This window comes from Vulpes vulpes, chromosome 5 (genome assembly GCF_048418805.1).
Source record: "Vulpes vulpes isolate BD-2025 chromosome 5, VulVul3, whole genome shotgun sequence".
NCBI lineage: Eukaryota > Metazoa > Chordata > Mammalia > Carnivora > Canidae > Vulpes > Vulpes vulpes.
Window position 1 is genome coordinate 7,782,396 of NC_132784.1, and position 11,563 is coordinate 7,793,958.

Consider the following 11,563-nt stretch of genomic DNA (forward strand, 5'->3'; position numbering starts at 1 on the left):
CAGCATCGAGGATCAGGGGAGGACAGAGGCCACCATCATTCCCAGTGAAAATCAGAGTCCCGAAACATCACGGCTGACGTTGACAATGAATTCTTCTAGTCCCAAGCTAAAAACTTTGGAATCACCTCTGACTCCATTCTTTCTCTTATATCTCATATCTCATATGATTCATCTGCAAACCCTATCAGCTCTACCTTCCAAACATATCCAGTATCTCATCACTTTTCACCACCATGGACTGAGCTATCATCACTCCATGTAGGGACAACTACAGTAAACTTTTAATTAGCCTCCTTGCTTCCAACTCTGTCTCCCAACATTCTTTCTGAATACAGGCATCAGGGTTATATTTTTTACCTCTTAAATCAAATCATATCTCTCTTCTTGGATTCCTCCAATGGTTTTGTAGCTCACTCAGAACAAAGACTAAGAGACCTTGATATTGTTTCCTTGTCACCTGCTCTGGCTCCCCATCGTGTTCTCCTTGTTCCAGCGTATCTTGGACTTTATCTCCTCCAGCTCTCCAGCTCAGACACTGCTCCAGCAACAGTGGACTCTTAAAAACAAACATCTGCCTTAAGTATTGCTCATGAGCTGGGCTTTCTGTCCAAAACATTCTCCTCCTAAGTATTTACCCAGTTCAATTTCTTACGGTGTCTGCTCAGATGTCATATTAGGTGAGGATTTCTCTGACATCTATGGCAAAATGCTCCCTCTCTGACATTCCCCTGAGCATCCTTACCCTGAGTGATAGATTGCATTGTGGTCTCTAACTGTTTACCCCTTCCCTTAATAGGATAATACATCTTAATACATCAATACCTTGGTCATGTGACATTGCCATGTCACCCAACATGGACTAAGTAAACCCCCCACATTCCCAATGATTGTAGACTTGCTCATGTGGCTTGATTTAGCCAATAGATTGTGGGCCCAAGCTAGAGTTTTGTGAGTCCTCATTGAGTTTCCATTCATCTTCTTATGTTTCTATCATTCTCCATGAGGAGAATGTACCCTGGAAGGCTGCTAGTACAAGGGGGAGGAACATGGTTGGGGCAAATATGAACCTGGAAATCAACCTTAGGTCACTCATTACAGCCAACTACAGACCTATTCACAAAATAACTATACACAAAATAACAGTATGTTAAGTGTAAAGTGTAAACCACACAATTTGAAGATGCTACATAACCTTGTTATAACAGGGATAGTTGACTATTTATCTTAGTTTGTTTATTCAGAAACATCTAATCTGTAACATGCTGAATATAGTTATCTCTTTTTATTTTCTTTCTTCACTGTTGGTTTATTACTCTATTGCTAACACCCATGATAACACCAAAGATGTAATAGGCACTAAATGAATATTTGTTGAATGAATGATTTACATGAATAGATTCAAGAATAAGATTGTGCCCTTTTGAAGAACACCAGGGGAATCAACAACTTAACCTTAAGTCCTTTAACTTTGGGACTCTGAGATTTTTGTTACCAAATAATAAGGACAAGGGGCATCCTGACAGTATCCTTGAACTTTCTCTATCCCCAGAAGCCACCTTCCAGAGGAAATCCAATTCCTCAGCCTCAAAGACCCTAAAATCTAGATAATAAATCATTGGCACCATTTTTTTCTCTAATTACTAACTACAGAGCCCAAAAGACAGTCCAATACAGTCTTTGAAGCCCACATGGAGGAAAGAACGAGAGTGTACTGAGACTCATGGGTGGAATGAGGTTGGGTTAGCAAGGGGTCAGGTATAATTAAGGCTGGGGATGTGATGGAAGCACACCAGCAAAAAACTAAAAAAAGTCTGTTTTTAGTATCACAGCTTAAACAAAGGAAAATTAGTACTTAAATTATCTGTGATTTTAAAAAATGGTGATAAAACAGATTGTTCAAGATGACCCATGACAATGACCCAATGACCTTGCTCTAGAGAAAATTGAGACCCAGAAAAGAGAGGTGTCTGACCCACGGTCATGTTGCCAACCTTTGGCAAAAATGGGCCTGGAATCTAACCTCCTGACTCCAGTTCCTGTTTTTCGGCACAAAGGAAAGATCATTCAGGGCCCCCTATCTATTAGCTTCCACCTTCTTCTAGCTCTACAATCATAATTTTGTACTACCTTTTTCAGTTCTGACTCTGGCCTACCATGATCATTTATAGTCATGCTTTCAGCTAGATAGGTAACATTATCCGAATATACTCAACATGGCAGGTGGTTCGCATATATTACTCTCTTATATTTGTGATAATTTAGGAACATTAGATATCATTATTTTATAGACAAAGACTCTGATGGTCAGAAAGATTAAGTAAACTGGCCAAGGAGACATAGCTAATAGACGGTAAAGCTTGGCGTCAAGCCCAGCTCTGCTATTACCTTATTTTATGATCATTTTACTAATCCATGCTGCCACTTGGCTGGCAAGCTTCAGAATGCTCTGCCTTCTGTGTCTGCCTGGCTTTCCCCACTGTTTACGCTCATGATAGCCGTGTACTGTGCTTCCTTATGCAGGACTCTCTGAACCTCAACTCTGAGTGCTCAGCCAATATCCAGTTGGATTATCCCTAGAGCATCTGCAGAGAGGGAGAAATTTGAGTTATCTGCTGTTTCCGGTCATCTGTGCATCACTTTATTTCAGAGTGGACACGCCAGCTTCTTGCAGAGCATTGGGCCCCCACAAGTTGCTTTTAGCCCTGTATTCATTCAGATTCTTTTGCTGGCGTACTCTGTATCTTCCCGATTTACTAAGGAATCATGGGTCCACTTTTGCTTAAAATTGTCATGTGCCACACACACTTAGTATCTTTGCTTGTTTCCTTTGAAGATTTTATGTGGGGAAATGTCTTTTCTCCAAGATCTCCGGAGTGAGGTAACAAAACTATCATAGAAAAGAAAAACGCTGTTGGCAGACGTAGGCCAAGGGGTGGGTTGTGATCTGCCCCAAATTAGGTAATAAATGTGTGCATTGTCTGAATATAAGTAAAAATAATAATAATGCTGACCTAAAATCAGCCTGCTTTTTATTATCACCACGCTTCACTGATTATAAACAATGTCAGAGATAAAATATACCTCTTGAAAAAAAAATTTTCTTAGCCTGTTCTAAAAATGATTTACAATTTCTGTTAAGTTTTGATATTACATATGTAAGTATCAAATGAGCATATTTTTATATTACTTATCTTTTAATAAATATTGTATTCTAAAATGAAGTTAATTTAAGAACTTCATCTTATGCAGTCAACAGCTGACACACATGTACTCAGTTGCAGGTGGTTTTTTTATTTTGAGAGTAAGTTGGGGAAAGTTTGGAGTAATTTGAGCACACTCTGCACACAGTTCATGTCTGCATGCCTGTAGTACTGCATATTCTTAAACAGTAGAGTCCAGTAAATCAGATAGCCCAGGAACTATGGAAAGGAAGGGATAGAACCTCAATGGCTTTCATTCTGCCATTCTTTGTGACCATTTTAAGATTCTGCTTCTGTTTAAAAGGTAAAACTGTCAAGCAGAATGCAAACTGTTGTGTAATAGTTTTGTTTGGTAAGTGGCAAGTTTAAGTCTACATGCAATATTTATATTGAATATTCTCTTTAAATGTTCCCCCTTTTAAAAAAAGTTATTAGTCATTTTAAAATGAAATAATGAATCAAAAAATTATCTTTACTGGTAGCTAAATAATTATTACTGAAACTGCTGTTGTGTAGATAATGGAGAATGTAAGAATGCTCCTCTGCAGGTGCTGAATATGTCAGATATAGCCCTAATGTTGCAATCATAAGCAGGACAGCTTAAAAAAAAAAAAGCAAGAGAGCTTTTCTCATACATTTACCAAAGCTGGTCTGCTTCTCCTCCCTGTGCCACCAGTTGTCTCTGGCTCATTTAATTCACAACCTTTCTACCAAAGAGCCAAACCTTGTTCAGCATGAAGACAGTTTCCTACATAGGTGTTCTCAATAAGCAGAGGGAAAAGAAGCCAAGATGTGTTCATGAATACAAGGAGATCCATTGCTATAGCAGGTTGGGAGATAAAAGGCAAAAAGCCCAAAGAGATGGCTGGACATAAATGCCTGTTAGACATTACAGTAATTTCATAGATAACATCTTTACAAGTGTTAATTAAGCCATAACACTCCAGAAAAGGGAAAAGAAAAAATTATTATCTGTTTCACCCTGAAGTTAAATAATTGTCGAAGACCATAGATTGGTTCTGATCTTCCCCACCTTCACCATCAAGGTCCCTTTGGAGCATGAGGAGTGGAAAGAATGTGATGTGAGGCACACACTAATACCAAATCTAAGAGGCCAACCCAGACTCTGCTCTCACTTGCTTCATGAATTTAAGCTTTTGTTTGCTGATTCCAATATCTTTATTTTTTTAAAAAATAGAAACTGATGCTTAATACAGAGACTGCTCGAAGGGATTAAATTGTAATGGATAACATGCCCAACATGACACACAAACCCAGCAAATACTACTTTACTTTAAAAGTGCTTTGAAACTTCATTTTTGAGTTTTTCTCCTACGATACCTCTGAAGATATGAAGGAAAGAAAAGAAGGTTTTTAATCCATATTTGGAAATTTATGGAGACATCAAATATGTTGCATTTTCTCTTCATTAATTTAGCCTGGCATATTTCTTCCGTGTTTGTTCAGTGAGAACAGACACATACCTGGAAAATTGTTCACCAAGGACCGAATTTATTTGTGAGAACTACATTCATGCACACACAAAAGAAAAACAAAGCAAGCTTAAAGTGCCATGTTCACATCAATCCATCTCCATTGGGTGGCAGAATTTTATGATGGTACGCAAAGATGTAGGCGATATGCTCATGATTCATTTATTTGGAAATCAATTAAGTGTAACTCCAGACACAAGTCTCAGTGTATTGTTCCAGGCTGGAGAGGATGCCTCTATTAGCATTTAAAGAGGCCTTGTTCTCCATACAGCATCCTAAACCAGCAATGCTTAACCTAGATTTATCTATTAAAAATATCTGTTAAGCTTATAAAAATATTGACAGCTGGGATCCCTGGGTGGCGCAGCGGTTTGGTGCCTGCCTTTGGCCCAGGGCGCGATCCTGGAGACCCGGGATCGAATCCCATGTAGGGCTCCTGGTGCATGGAGCCGCTTCTCCCTCTGCCTGTGTCTCTGCCTCTCTCTCTCTCTCTGTGACTATCATAAATAAATAAAAATTTAAAAAAAAAATTAAAAAAAAACTAAAAAAAAAATATTGACAGCTGAATCAAGTTGCAGGCTTCTATAGATTAGAATCTTTATGCCTCAAATCCAAAAATTACATCTATATTTTCTAAAATGACATGGACTTAGTACTATTTTCCTAATCAGATAAACATGGATGGTATTGAATTGTCCCACACCCTTTTGTTCCATTTTTAATTACATATGTGCCTTACATTAAACATAATTTAAAACAATTTAAGGAAACATGCAAAATTGGAATAAAAGGTCAAGGATGGAGAGAAAGTTCAAACAAATATGTGGATCAACGTGAAATCAAACAATATTTTAAGTGCTTCCTGGAAGCTAAAGCACAAAGATTAATGAAAATATTCCCCAAATTTGATCATTTTCCCCAAGATTATAATCTAATTAAAATCACAGAAGGATGTGTGTGTGTGTGTGTGTGTGTGTGTAAACTGAAAAGCTAGTTCTAAAATTAAATGGAAAGGTAAAGACTCAATAACATCCAAGATACTCATAAAGAAGAGCAAGTGAAGAGGATTTTTCTCCCCCTGGATATGAGGATTTAAAACAATGTTGGAGCAGAATATAGATCACTAGGATGAGCCCAGGAATTTATGTTCATTTGATTTTTTACAAATGTAGCATCATGGAATAATCTGGGAAAGTTTTGATGTGAAGCAACATAGCTTCTAGAACTAAAGAATTATAGAAGACTGTTTTGATAACTTAGAGAAATATTTTTTTAAATAGGAAATAAGTAGAATGCAATGATCTTAAATCTCAATCAACTACACAATATTAAAATTATAAATTTCTTGCCACCAAAAGAAACTATCAAAAGAAGAAAGGCCAATGGAAAAAGTGTAGCACAGTATTTGTCATATATATAACCAACAAAAAACTTACACATCAAAACCTAGAAACAAAAGAACAATCCAGATGAGATCCAGATGAGAAGTGGGTAAGAAATTCAAATATGGACTTCAGAAGAGAATGCAAATGGCCAATAAACACATGAGAAGATGATCAAACTCATTAGCTCTCAGAAAAACGCAAATTAAAACTATACACCTATCAAAATGCCTAACGGTGAAAGGCCTGATAGTATCAAGTGTTATAAAGATATAGAACTGGGGATGCCTGGGTGGCCCAGCGGTTTAGTGCCTGCCTTCAGCACAGGGTGTGATCCTGGAGTCCCGGGATCAAGTCCCACATCAGGCTCCCTACATGGAGCCTGCTCCTCCCTCTGCCTGTGTCTCTGCCTCAATCTCTCTCTCTCTCTCTCTCTCTCTCTCTCTCTCTCTCTCTGTGTCTCTTGAATAAATAAAATCATAAAAAAATATGTAGAACAAAAAGGACTCCAACACATTGATAGTGGAAATTCCAACCGATAAATCACATTGGAAAACTGCATTGTCTCATAACACTGAAGGTATATTTACTAAAACCTAATTATTCTCCTAAAAAAGCCCCTACAGAGACATGCATGTGTGACCCAGGAGAAGTATTGATGAATGTTTATGACAGCCTTACTTGAAGCATCAGAAGTTAATAGCAATCTGTCTCTCTGTCAATATCAGAGTGGATAAATATTGTAGTGTAACCATGTAATGAAAGGATTGATGAACTTTTCCTACAAAGGATTTGGTATCAAATATTTTCAGCTTTCTGAACTACCTGATCTCTGTCAAAAGTAGTCAACTCTGACATGTTTAGCCATAAACAATGCACAAATGAAAAAGCATGGTTGTGTTCCAATAAAACTTTACTTACAAAAATAAGTAATAGAGTATATTTGACCCACAAGTCACAATTTCCCCTGATGCAGTTGATAGCAGTGAAGGCAAATTATAGCTCTATACAGAAACAGAAGGAGCACTTGAGTGGCTTTGGGTGCTGGCAGTATTTTATCTTCTGACTCATCTTTAATTTGGTGTTCATATTATAACAACTTGCTAGTCTGTATACTTTTTTTTGCACTCCTATATTTGTATTATACTCAACATTTTAAACTTTGCATCAATTCTTGCTTTAAATCCCCTACTTCTCTGAGCATATAAGATTGATAAGTGGTCTTTTTATTTAAGGCTGAACTACTCTTAAAATGCAGGTCAGTCAATGAGTTGAAGCCATACGCCGACATTCTGAGTTCTTCATCCCAAAATAGGTAGAAATAACTGGGAGTCCATGAGTGAAGAAGAGATCTAGACTCAGTGCTTAAGGAGGAACTAGACCAGCCCTGTCATCTATGAAAAAGTGGGGGAAAAAAAGTAGTTACTGAGGAGGAAGCAGAAGGCTAGCTGAGAACAAAGCACAAAACACCTTGCAAACCATCACCCCCACTCTTAAGTGGGATGCGTGTGACATTCATCAAGGAAGCTCCCACTGTCTTAATGTTATTTGACATTAACTTGACAATGACAAGGCCCTCAGTATCTCACAGGTCCTCTTTAGCATATGAAAATTCTTTTCTGTCGCATGCTTTAATAAAACCACCAAATGCACTAAAAATGTCTCAAAAAATCTTTCTTGGCCGTGGGCTCTGGACCTCACCCCACCAAACCTCACCTACATTCCAAAACTACATCAGTTACCACTGTCTGGGCTGCTTCATGCAACCTGCACAACTAAGATGGTGAAAAATAGCTGACAAAGCCTGATAATCAGGACCTTACAAAACGCCCTCAGGATCAGGTGATTAACTATGGTAGCACTGAGGATGGAAGTCCGAAGTGCCACTCTAAACCCTGATTCTGGGGACACCTGAATGGCTCAGTGGTTGAGTGTCTGCCTTTGGCTCAGGTCGTGATCCTGGGGTCCTGGGATCCAGTCCCACATCAGGCTCCCTGCAGGGAGTCTGCTTCTCCCTCCACTTACATCTCTGCCTTTCTCTCTGTGTCTCTTTAAAATCTTTAAAATAAAAAAAAAAAAAAAAAAAAAAAACCCTGATTCTTGAATATGTCTGAACCACTAAACCACTAAACAGAGAGAAAGGAGGACACAAAGGGAGAAAAGGAAAGAATAGCTTCTTATAAGGAGCGTACAAACTGTGATTTCAAGTATCCAAACTGGATAAAGTTGGGCAAAGAAAGACAGCAAACTGATTGTCAGGAAATTAATTTAATTAATTCATTAATTAATTAAGAAGAAAAACAAAAGTCTAAAGAGTAAATCACTGAAAGTTATAAAAATCAATATTATTTTTTTAAAAACCAATAAATTTAAAAACAAAAATGACAAATTTGACCCAATGGAAGGGAAAATAAAGGAGAACTATCCATTCTTCAAGTATTCTTGGAAAACTGAATATCTACTATCAGATTCTTGTTCTTGGTGCTAGAAATGTAACCATGAATAAAACAGAGAAGTCTACTACTACTAACTTATATGAGGGAGGAAGTCAAGACTAAAGGGAGGAAAGGAAGAAGGAAAAGAAGGAAGGAAGGAGGGAAGGAAACTAAGAATAAATTTTTCTGTAGTAGGAAGAGCTATGAAGAGAAATAAAGAAAAAAAATGATGAGAGATGAGAGAAGAGTCATCAAATAAGGCTTTAAGAAAAGGTGTCCCTGAGACAGTGACATTAGAAATGACCAGAATAAAGGAAGAAACCCAGCCAAAGAGGAATCTGGAAAAGAAAAAGTATGACTCAAACTAAAATCTTCAAAAGATGATATAAAATCTAAAGTATATTAAGGGAGCAAATTGGAGTACCATGCAAAATCCCATCAGAAAGCTAACAAGAGGGACGCCTGGATGGCTCAGTTGGTTAAATGTCTGCCTTCAGCTCAGGTCACTATCCCAGGGTCCCAGGATTGAACCCCTCATTGTGCTCTCTGCCCCGACCTCACCATTGTGTTCTCTCCCTTTCACTCACTGTCTCTCAAATAAATAAAATCTTAAAAAAAAAGCTAAAAAGATAAAAAAATATGAAAAGAAAGATACAAAACAGAAGTATAGACCAAGAGACTTTACATCTCCCTAATACAAATTCCAGAAGTAGATAATGAAGGTAATGACAGAAAATCAGTATTCAAAATAAGTTTTTGACTGAGAATTTTCTGGAATTTATAAGAATCATGGGGTTTAGATTGAAAGAATGTGCTGAGTATAAAAGTGATAAATCTAAGTAAACCTAAAATAAATACATATTACTAAAATGGAAGGACTTTAATGATATTTTTTTAAAAACCCTACAAAATAAAACAAAAACAAAACATATTTAACATTCTATGGAGAAAAGATAGATTACTTACCACTGAATGATACTTAAAATGTGCATCATTAAGTCAAATAGCTGCCTTATCACCAACAATAATTGTCAGGATAAAGTGAAACAATTGAACCAAAGGGCTTAGAGGAAACAACTGCCAACATAGAATCCCCTGTTAAGACAAACCATCATTCAATGTAAGGCCAAAATAAAAACAATGTCAGATATAAAATACGAAGTAAGTATATACCTACAGACTTCTTACTAAAATAATGAGTATCAAATGAAAATTAGGAGTAAACAAATTTAGTCCAGAAGGTTAGGTTGTTGAGGGAGTGAGGGAGGGAGAAAGAATTTCTTTAAAAGTAGCTCTTCTGGGAGTGCCTGGGTGGCTCAGTTGGTAAAACGTCCGTTTCTTGATTTTGGCTCTGGTAATGATATTAGTGTCCTGGGATGGAGCCCGATGTCAGGTTCCATGCTCAGCATGGAGTCAACTTAAAATGTTCTCTCTCTACCTTTTCCTCTGCCCCTCCCCACACTTGCATTCTCTAACTCTCTCTAAAATAAATAAAATCTTTTTTTAAAAAACAAACAAGTAGGTCTTTTGAACAAAAGATGGAATCAAGAGTACAAAGAGAAATACCTATATGAAGGACCAAATGAGTTTTTTAAAGTAACCAAATAAGTTTATAGAAATTGAAAATATCATCAACAATATTAAAAGGACAGTGAATATATTAAACAGCAGATTATATATAACTGAACAGAGAAGCAGCAAACTATAAAAAGATCTGAATAAATACCCAAAACAAAATTGATGGAATAAAAGTGAAAGTAAAATTGAGATAAATAGATGAGAAAGAAAGATAGTTAATGTGCATTTACTCAGATATCCAGAAGGAGAACATCAAAATAAAAAATAAGAATTTTAAAAAAGGATCAAAATGATATAATGACTAGGAATTTCTCAGAAATTCTGAAGGAAGTGACTCTTAAGCTTCAGGAAGTCTAACATAGTCTAAATATTATGATGAAAGAGAAATTCACATTTTTTTAAAAGCCAGAAATCCAAAACAATAATGACAGAAACATCAGACATGACTATAACAACAAAGAATATCAGGAAATAGTGGAAGAAAGATCATCAAATGACAGGATAAAATAACTGTCAACTTAGAACGGTATGCCTAGTGAAACAACCTTTCATGAATGAGGGAAAAACAGTGACATATTCAGGAAAAGTAAAACCAAGCCAAACTGAAACAAAAACAAAAATAGAACAAACGACATACACAAACAAGTAAAATATACACAAGGATTTATTACCAATAGGCAATTGGCATAAATATCTACTATGGACTGAATGGTGTCCCCACAAAATTCATATGCTGACACCCTAATCTCCAATGTCACTGTAATGCTAACTTTTTTTTTTTTTTACAAATGAGGACTTCAGAGAGGTAACATGTATAAAGCAATGTGACTGTAAGCAGAGAACGCAGAGAAATTCAAAAGCCTTTGAATTCCAACCCTATATTAATACCTATATGGCACTGAAAGTAAAAATGAGAGCAAACACAGAAAATTGGAAAGAAAATATTATATAACAAAGAAAGGTGGCACAGAGAATTTCAACAACATACTATAGACCAACTGTAACAGACATACACAGAGCTCTCAACCCAACAGAATTTTCACAAGTGCACATGAAACATTTCCTGGGATAGACCACATAAGAGGCCACAAAACAAGTCTTAATGAAGTTGAAAATATTGAAATCATAGAAAGTATCTTTCCAATCATAATGGATTGAAACTAGAAGTCAAGAGCTGGGGGAAAAATAAAAAATCCACAAGTATGTGGTATTTAAATACCACAATCTTAAGCAACCAATGAGTCAAAGAGGAAAGTAGAACAGAAATTAGAAAATTTCTCTAGAAAAATCAAAATGAAAACACCATCTGCCAAAATTCATGAGATGCAGTGAAAGCAGTAGTAACAGGAAGTCTATAGTGGCAAATACACCCATTAAAAGAGAAAGAAGATTTCAAAACAGCAATGTAACTTAGCACTTTAAGAACTAGAAAAAAAAAGAACCATACTAGAAAAATAAGACCATACCTAAGAGTG